Source organism: Rutidosis leptorrhynchoides, chromosome 4 (genome assembly GCF_046630445.1).
Source record: "Rutidosis leptorrhynchoides isolate AG116_Rl617_1_P2 chromosome 4, CSIRO_AGI_Rlap_v1, whole genome shotgun sequence".
Lineage (NCBI taxonomy): Eukaryota > Viridiplantae > Streptophyta > Magnoliopsida > Asterales > Asteraceae > Rutidosis > Rutidosis leptorrhynchoides.
Window position 1 is genome coordinate 394,304,597 of NC_092336.1, and position 8,575 is coordinate 394,313,171.

Here is an 8,575-nt window from a genome sequence, read left to right on the forward strand (position 1 = left end):
AACAAAGACAACAATCGAGCAAATTAACGACAAACAACGACTCTAATCGCAATCAATTGAGCACTAGACTCTTGTACACCATGTAATTGATTGAAATCAGATCTAAATAGATTAGGGTTAATGAAATTATACCTCAAAAGCTTAAATTGATTATAATAGCGCGTAGAGAACGATCAAAGGAAGCACTTTCGTGTAGAACGCAAAAGCAAACAATCAAAATTGAATGGAGAATGATGATGATGATGAAATCGATGATGGAGAGGGGATTTGGGGCTGCCCAAGTCGTGGCTTTAGGGTTAGGGTGAAAGAATTATGATTAAATGCCTTTTTATACTTATTTCCTTAATTAGGTTAGGGCTTAAACTAGTGGGTTAATAATCAAAAGGCCAATACATGAACTAAATGGATATGGGAGGTAGATTTTCGGCCATTAGAGCCTTAAGGAAAGTATTTGGGCTGAATTTAACAAGTTGGTACATTTCTAGTGTAGCCCGTTAGGTGTCGTTGGCCGAAAACGCAAACTGGAACGTTAACTGAGCGTTTTAGCGAATTCTACGCATTTTAAATCCTTAAAACTTCTAATAAATTAAATGTATTCTTAACACATAATAATTACATAAAATAATTATTAAAAGTGAAATATCATTCGTTTCGTTATTTTCTTGTATGCGCGTGGTCCGTTTCGAGTGCCGTGAGCCAAAGGAGAGGGAGAGATTGTTGTTGAGAGAGGATTGTGAGAATTGTTTGGATATTTAATATTGAAAAAATATAGAATGAAAAAATGAGGGTCGTTATAACCTAGAATCTAAACCCTAAACTCTAATCTAAACCTTAAACCCTAAATCTAAACCCAAAACCCTAAACCTAAACTATAAACCCTAAACCCTAAATCTAAACCCTAAACCCTAACCAAAACCCTAAACGCTAAATCTAAACCCTAAACCTAAACTCTAAACCCTACACCCTAAATCTAAACCCTAAACCTTGAAATCTAACTTAAACCCTAAAAACTCTAAACCCTAACCCTAACCCTAAGCCCTAAAATATAAACCCCTAAACCCTAAAATCTAAACCCTAAACCCTAAAACTAAACCCTAAACCCTAAATCTAAACCCAAAACCTTACATATTGTAATAAATTACTTTCAATGATAACACAAATAAATAATATAACATTTCAAATGTTTAAAAATATAAATAAAAAACCCACCCATATTAACACATATAATAAGAATCTTAACGTAATATATTACCTACTTGACTAATTATAAAAGATGCCCATATTGACACCTATAATGAGAATTTTAATGTAATCCTTGAATGCATGTAAAATCTCCATAACCAAATTAATACCTATATGTAAATGCATGTCTATTTATATTTTACAATATGATGTTATCAAAGTAAATGTTACACATAGCTACACATCACGGTTAAATTATTTCGAAATCTACAATAGTAAAAGACATGTTACCGTAGGAAAAGCAATGTAATATAACACACTATGAAGTTAAATTGGTATAATGATTCTGTCATACTCACAAAGAACACCCACATAATCAACAAACACAGAGTGTTGATGGTTATAGCAATTTCAACCCATTTAACAACATATTAACAAATTCAAATTCATGTTGTGCAATCTATTGGATGATATTAAAACAAGTCATATTATGAAAGTTAGCTAAAAGAAGAACAACAATAATACCCAATCTCACAAAAATGAGGTATAAAAAAAAACATTGTCAAACGGGTTAAAACGTATGTCAAACGGGTTTTAACTTTTGGAGAGATTTATAATGCCTAAACGCTTCTGAATTGTTTTATTTAATGTTTTAAACTACTTTTGTGAAAATATATTTTTAATATAAATTGTTAACGTAATCAAATACGAAGTAATGAAAAAGCATTTGCAGATCAACCGGACCTGACCCATTTCAATATGTACTAAAGTACAGCCTTTACAACTCAAACACATTTTAAGAATTGCTCAACCTATTCAACTTGCCAATATCTTAATATACATTTATTCTTTATACATATACATATCTACATATTAACATCAAAAAGTGATTAAATTTACAACCATAAGGCACCGAATAATCTAGATACCACCCATTGGCTCTATTTCTGAGTCAATTTATTGAGTATTGACTACCGTTTAAAGCCTAAATTGAATTCCATGCAGGATTTAAAACCCATGAAAATTTGATTATATCATTTTCATGACGTCTCAATTTTATTTTTAATTTTTTTTACTATTTTTTTTTTTTTTTTGAAAAAAGTTCTACTTATTGACTGGAGGTCCAGTCGGCAGCAATATCTTTATCCGTCGAATAGAGAGAGGGATGATTTTCTCTACTTTTGAGAGTGAATTCACTCTGGGTAGAAAAATAACTTCTTTTTATTCAAAAATAGGGGAAAGATTGTCTACATCTCACCTTCCTCATACACCACTCAATGTGGTATTGGGTTTTGTTGTTTGTAATCTAGATACCACCCCTAGTGTAAAAGCTTTTATATAACATAACATCATTCAATGTTATTAAACGATTAAATCAAGTTACAATACCTACTGAAAAGATGAAATATCATAGCTAAATCACAGTCTTTCACCTTTACCACAATTAATTGATTTCGAAACTTTTTGAATCAAAATCCCACCAGGAATCAATATTTAAACAAACTTTAGGGATACATAATAGGGATGGGTCTATTCTTTACTAAACTATACATTGATTGTTAGGTTGCCGAAGGATATCATTCTTTACTAAAGAAAATGCCATATGATGGTGATCCGAACAACTTCCTGACTTCCAAAACTTTCAAATCCTGAACACGTTTGGTTGTACCATCTTATAAAGATATTGAGAATCTCTTGATACTTCGGTCCCTCACTCCCTCTTAGTACACAAAGAAACATAAGTGGACAATAATAGTGGTACAAAGGAAAAATATCATAAACATAAGTATACAAAGAAACATTCACCTTATCAAGGATGATCATTAGTCTAGCAATTCCAGAGACATTATTGCATTCTGCACATACATCAAGAAGTAATGGGGAGATAGTAATCGGCTACCTTTGTGATGCTATCGAGCGTTTCTTCATCTTCTGTTTCAATAGTTTGGTCAATGGCCTTAACATGTTCTCCTTGATATAAGGACCCTTCTAAACCATACCAAATGACACCTTTCATCGGGGAAGGTTTCGTCTAGAGCTATTATACCTGTTATTAATTCCAACAATACTACTCTGAACGCAAAAACATAATACAACAATATTACAGATTTAAGACGGGTACATACGTTAATCAAGTAACAGATATCTAACAAAGTAACATGAATAAGAAAGGATACCTGTAAAGGAGTCATCAGAGTGCTGACCAAAGCAATCAAATAGGGCGAAACAAATTTAGAGACAACCTCTGAATAATCACCATGAAGCACCTGACCCAAACGACTATACAGTCTCTTAAATAGTTACGCCTTGCAAGTTGCCTTTGTGATACGACCCTAGATACAAACAGTTCAGTAACACCGACACTCAATGGTGGGTAAAATACTTCTCAATAACGCCTTTTTAACTGTTTTTCTTACTACCCATTATGATTATTAGAGACACAACAATATTGAACACTAACTGGTCTAAAAAAGGACTCAACAAATGAATTAAGAAAGGCAAAACCCACAGCCACTCACAACCAGTAAACAAAGTGAAGCACAAAACAGAAGGAATAAAAATACTATTTAATGAAAATGAAACACATTAGTCATAATTTCTTACCAAAACCAAAGAAGATGGTTTAGATGGGAGTATTCTCTTCTACCTTATGTTGAAGGGGGTCTAAACATTCGATCCCTTCGGGCAAAAAATCTTGCACTTTTGGGGAAGTGGATTTAGTGGGTCAAAATCGAACCAAATTTTTATGGTTCAAAGTATTAAAAAGTATTCATGGTGCCTGTTATTAATTCCATCAATACTACTGCGAACGCCAAAACATTCACCTTCGTAGTCACTCTTCCAGTAGCTGTTTTAATTGAAAGAATAAAAAAAAAGTTATTAGATTTCGATATTGCATACACTAAAATGGCGTCAGTTAAATGTTAAAAGGTGCATCAGTCTGTGAACATATCACTGAAGGAACATGTTATGATTTAGAGCTGTTTATGTAGAGCCCATTATACGTACAATGATAAACCAATAAATCAATGAGACTCGTTGTTAGTATACTCAGTCTCAACAATAAGCTAAAAAGAATACATACAATATATTGATTGATTAAATATAAAGATACCTCGAATTGCACCAGTAGCATGAGCATTGTCCATGGCTCACTTGTTGAATTCAGAACAGGCCTAATCATGCCACTTCCAGTAACTTTTCGACAAATGGGTGCACGTTACGTTTATATGGATTAACAAAAATATTTCTTTTCTTTTTTACAAAAGCTGTTGTTGATCAATAATATATAGAGTAAACTTTTTTGAGGTAACCAACAACAATGCACCCATTTTACCAATGTATATTTAGCAGCATCAGATGTGGTTTAGACATTCAGTGCCACGAATATATATTACAATAAAAGTATGACTTAGGACTCAATATAATATAATTTGACCGACAAAAATTATACAACTAATCAAAGTCTAATATAAGTAATTACCTAAGCATCTCATCAACAATAAGCCAGCAGTAATCATGGAGTAGCATCTCGTATTTCAACATGTCTTCATCTTCGAATCCCGTAATTCGCCATTTCTTCATCTCCGCATATCAGATATTCGATTTGTTTCATGATTTGAAGAACCCTAATTTTAATTAGAGAGGAATGCGATTTCGTGGTTCCTATTTATGATTTGAGGTAAAATTAAAAAATACCAACTTAATTAGATCGCCGTTTCGCGATCAAATCATGAAATACTAACCTCGTAAATTGATTGTTGCTACCACGAATAAATTGACTAGAATCTAACGCGATCTAATTCATGAACAATAGGAGAACTAAAGAATTTTATGAAGATTGGTTTGAATTCGTGTAACAATTTGATTTTTAGGTTTCTCTAGATAACCATAAATTTCGTTATAGCAATGGAGAGAACCTAAAATTTCATCACCACATGGTGTTATACCCTTGCATCTCATCTTATATAATGTGTGCAACTAAAAAAATAAAAATAAAACTGTAAATGCCTAATAATTGTGTTCTTTTCTATTCTATTTCATAATAATGGGTCGTTTAAGACTCAACTAAAGGTGATCGGTAGTCCTAAACGTTCAACAAAAAGTGATCATTTTATTACTAAAGCTACTTAGATGGCGTTTATACACGACTTAAATGTACTAATTATCTGATTTTGATTCTTTTAAGGCCTGCTAATCAAACTAAATTAACGCAGTTTAAAAGGATTAATTCAGACCTTAAAGCTCCGATGTCATCTTCTTCCAAGGCATTGTCTCTCCTAATTACTTCTTCTGTAGTAAAATTACATAAAGCTGATCATATTATAATAGCATCCTGTGTAGATTTCTGTTATTACAAACTAAATTGGTGACAAAATGATATACCTTCCTTCCTTTTGGACAACTTATGTTCAGTCAACTGTAATAATTCATATTAAGAAGGAAACGAAATAATGATGATTTGCAACAACCCTTTGTTGTTCTTGCTGCATCTTTTTTCCTTAGATGGCGCTCCAACTCCTCTTGTTCTGCTTGGTCACGCAAGCACTCTTCTTCGGTCTGTAACAACATTAATCGAAAAAATTCGTTATTACAGATATTGATCATCACAAACCACAACCGTCAAAAGCACTGTCAACAATACTACCACCCAAAAAAGAACAGATATAAGATTTCTATGCTGATACCACCACACGTTCGTTTTGATCAGTTTCTCTCAACATTCATACAGCAACATCATTCATATCCTTCAAAATATAAAGCAACAAAGTTAATAAACATCCCCAATATATATTGTCAGCAAAAAGATGCATTCAAATCAACATGGCTGCAACTAAATACATGTTTCATATTTCATCATCACAGTGTTTGTTTTATAAATGATATAAAATACATGTTTCATAATTCAACATCTCAAATAATAAACAACACAAAAAAACGTAATAGCTTACAGTGGTAACCCATTACCTGAAGTGGAATTTGGTTGGTAGGTGGCATGAGATGATCGGTTGAAGTTTTTTGGGTTGAATCGATCTGAACCCTAATTTTTGTCGAAATCTTCAATCGAACCAAGTATTACCACGATTAGGTATCATTAGGTATTTCGTATTTGGTATCCCGTCCCGTATTTTTTTATTAAATTCAATTGAAATAATTAAAAGGTTATTTTAGGGAGGAGTGTATGTAAAATTCATTTATTAGCTAATATTTTAAATGGATAATTAAGGACCTTTGGATTAAGGGGTATTATAATGTAATTTTGTAATCTAATATAGTGATAGTGATAGTGATAGTGATAGTGATGATAAAGATAGTAATATAAATTTAAAAAGTTAGAACATATATGATTGGTAAGCGATAATTTTAACAATTTCAAAAAATGATCCACGTTCCAAAATTAATTATACACATAAAAAATATCCATCAAATATCACAAATTCTTTTTGTAATTCTCTTAGTTATTAGCATTACTCTCGTTCATTTATTTTTTAAATAAATATAGTTTTTTTTTCCAAAAAAACTATAACCTAATAAAAACTCGAGAAACTTTATAAGATGAAGACGTGAAAACTAAATACAACATAAAGGCAACAAGGCTATACGACAAAAAGAGAAAAAGAACAAAACAACAAAGCCCAAACGAAACTAAATCTAAACAAAACAACCCACAACAAAGTCAGATGACAAAAGATAACAAACAACGGATTCAACACTTACAAACACTAAATACAGCAACGAAGAAAGCGCTAGAACATCACATGCCGTCTACGTTAAAGTTTCACAACTTATCCATGTGACTCTACATAGCCCTTGATTTTTTCTTTTGGAACCGTCTTTGAAGATGAGTAAATTAGATCGGTTTCTTATTTCTTACGATGTTGTTGATTTGTGGCCAAACATCTTTGTATCAGCTTTAGCTAGAGTATCTCAGACCACTGTTCAATTATGATTTACTCTGTCATTGGGCCGAAGGCAAACTTTAGGCTCAAACCCTTCAAGTTCCTTAACGCTTGGATGGAGCACTCGGATTATGGGCCAATGGTTGAACATTGTTGGGCTTCGTCTGTTGCTTCAGATAGGGCAAGGAGAGATTAAAGGATGGGCTGTGAGCACATATCGTAACTTGGATAATGAAATTAAAACCCTTAAAGATAAAGCTATTGGAACTTTGTACTCCATCTCCTATCGAAGTCCATGATCATGAGGCAAACGTTCATAGGCTGAATTAAGTACAAAAAAAGGAGGAAAAGCTACGACAAAAGAGTAGAACCAATAGCTTTGATTAGAAAAATCGAGCTATTTCTATACTTTGATCAGAAAACGAGAGAGGGTAAATGGGCTTACTGGTATTAAAGGTGATGGGATCTGGACCGCTGACCAAATCGAAATCAAGGTAGTTGGATTTTTAAATTTTGCTAGTCGCTTTAAGAGTCAGATTCAGATTGTTGCAGGCCCAAAGCAGTTTGGTGTTGTGTGGGATCCAAGGCTCCAGGTACGGATGGTTCTAACTTCAAATTTATTAAGCGTTTTTGGGAAGTCTTGAGGCCTGAAATCGAAAGGTGACTTCTCGTTTGCTTCCACATGAAGATTTTCAAAAGGTTGTAACAGTTCTTTTGTATCTTTAATTCCCAAGATTTCGGATCCAATCACATTTAATGATTTGCGACCCATAAGCTTGATTCGTTGCCTTTATAAAATAACTGCAGAAGTCTCGACAAATAGAATGAAATCACAGAGGTAATTAGGCCAAATTAGTCTGCCTTCATTAAATGTCGGCAAATATTGGATGGTGTGCTAATAGAAAATGAGATTACTAGTGCGTACAGGAAAAAATGGGGAAAAAGGCTTTCTTGGTTAATGTGGAGTTAGAAAAAGCATTCGATAGCATCAACTGGAACTGGAGATTCTTGGATAACATCATGGGTCAAATGAATTTTGGGCATATATGGCGGAATTAGATACATGGATACTTGTCCTCTTGTAGATGTTCGATTCTCATTAATGGTAGCCCGACTAATAAATTCTCCATTGAGAAAGGGCTTAGACAAGGGGATCCACTATCACCGTTTTTCTTTATAATTGTGGCGGAAGCTTTAAAAGTAGCTATCTCGGGTGCTACAACTTGCGGGTAAAATAAAAGCGGCAATGTGGGTAATAATGGGATATGTGTTACGCATTTGCAATATGTCGATGATGCATTATTATTTGGAGATTGGTCTTGTGTGAATGCTTCAAAGCTCATAAATATTCTTTACTCTATTGGGGACGCATCCGAACTTCGAATAAATTTATTGAAAAGTAAGTTGTTTGGGATATATTCTTCGGATCAGGAATTAGCTGACTTCGCAGTTTCGGACAGATTTCAGTCCAGGCTTAGCGCTTAGAAATTGAA

The 8,575-nt window shown here is 33.3% G+C and overlaps 2 long non-coding RNA genes across 3 annotated transcripts; both read right to left on the reverse strand.

Annotated features, from left to right (window-relative positions):
* Positions 1–2,575: 2,575 nt before the first annotated feature.
* Positions 2,576–4,790, reverse strand: LOC139844066 (uncharacterized). The gene is made up of 3 exons (XR_011757807.1): positions 3,360–4,790; positions 2,989–3,229; positions 2,576–2,902 (listed from the first exon to the last, which is right to left on the reverse strand). It is a non-coding gene; the product is annotated as an uncharacterized lncRNA (long non-coding RNA).
* Positions 4,791–5,419: 629 nt separating this feature from the next.
* Positions 5,420–6,281, reverse strand: LOC139844067 (uncharacterized). 2 transcript variants are annotated; one of them, XR_011757809.1, is made up of 4 exons: positions 6,151–6,281; positions 5,831–5,930; positions 5,569–5,742; positions 5,420–5,475 (listed from the first exon to the last, which is right to left on the reverse strand). It is a non-coding gene; the product is annotated as an uncharacterized lncRNA (long non-coding RNA). The 2 variants fall into 2 exon arrangements; XR_011757808.1 differs by having other exon boundaries at positions 5,569–5,930.
* Positions 6,282–8,575: the final 2,294 nt, after the last annotated feature.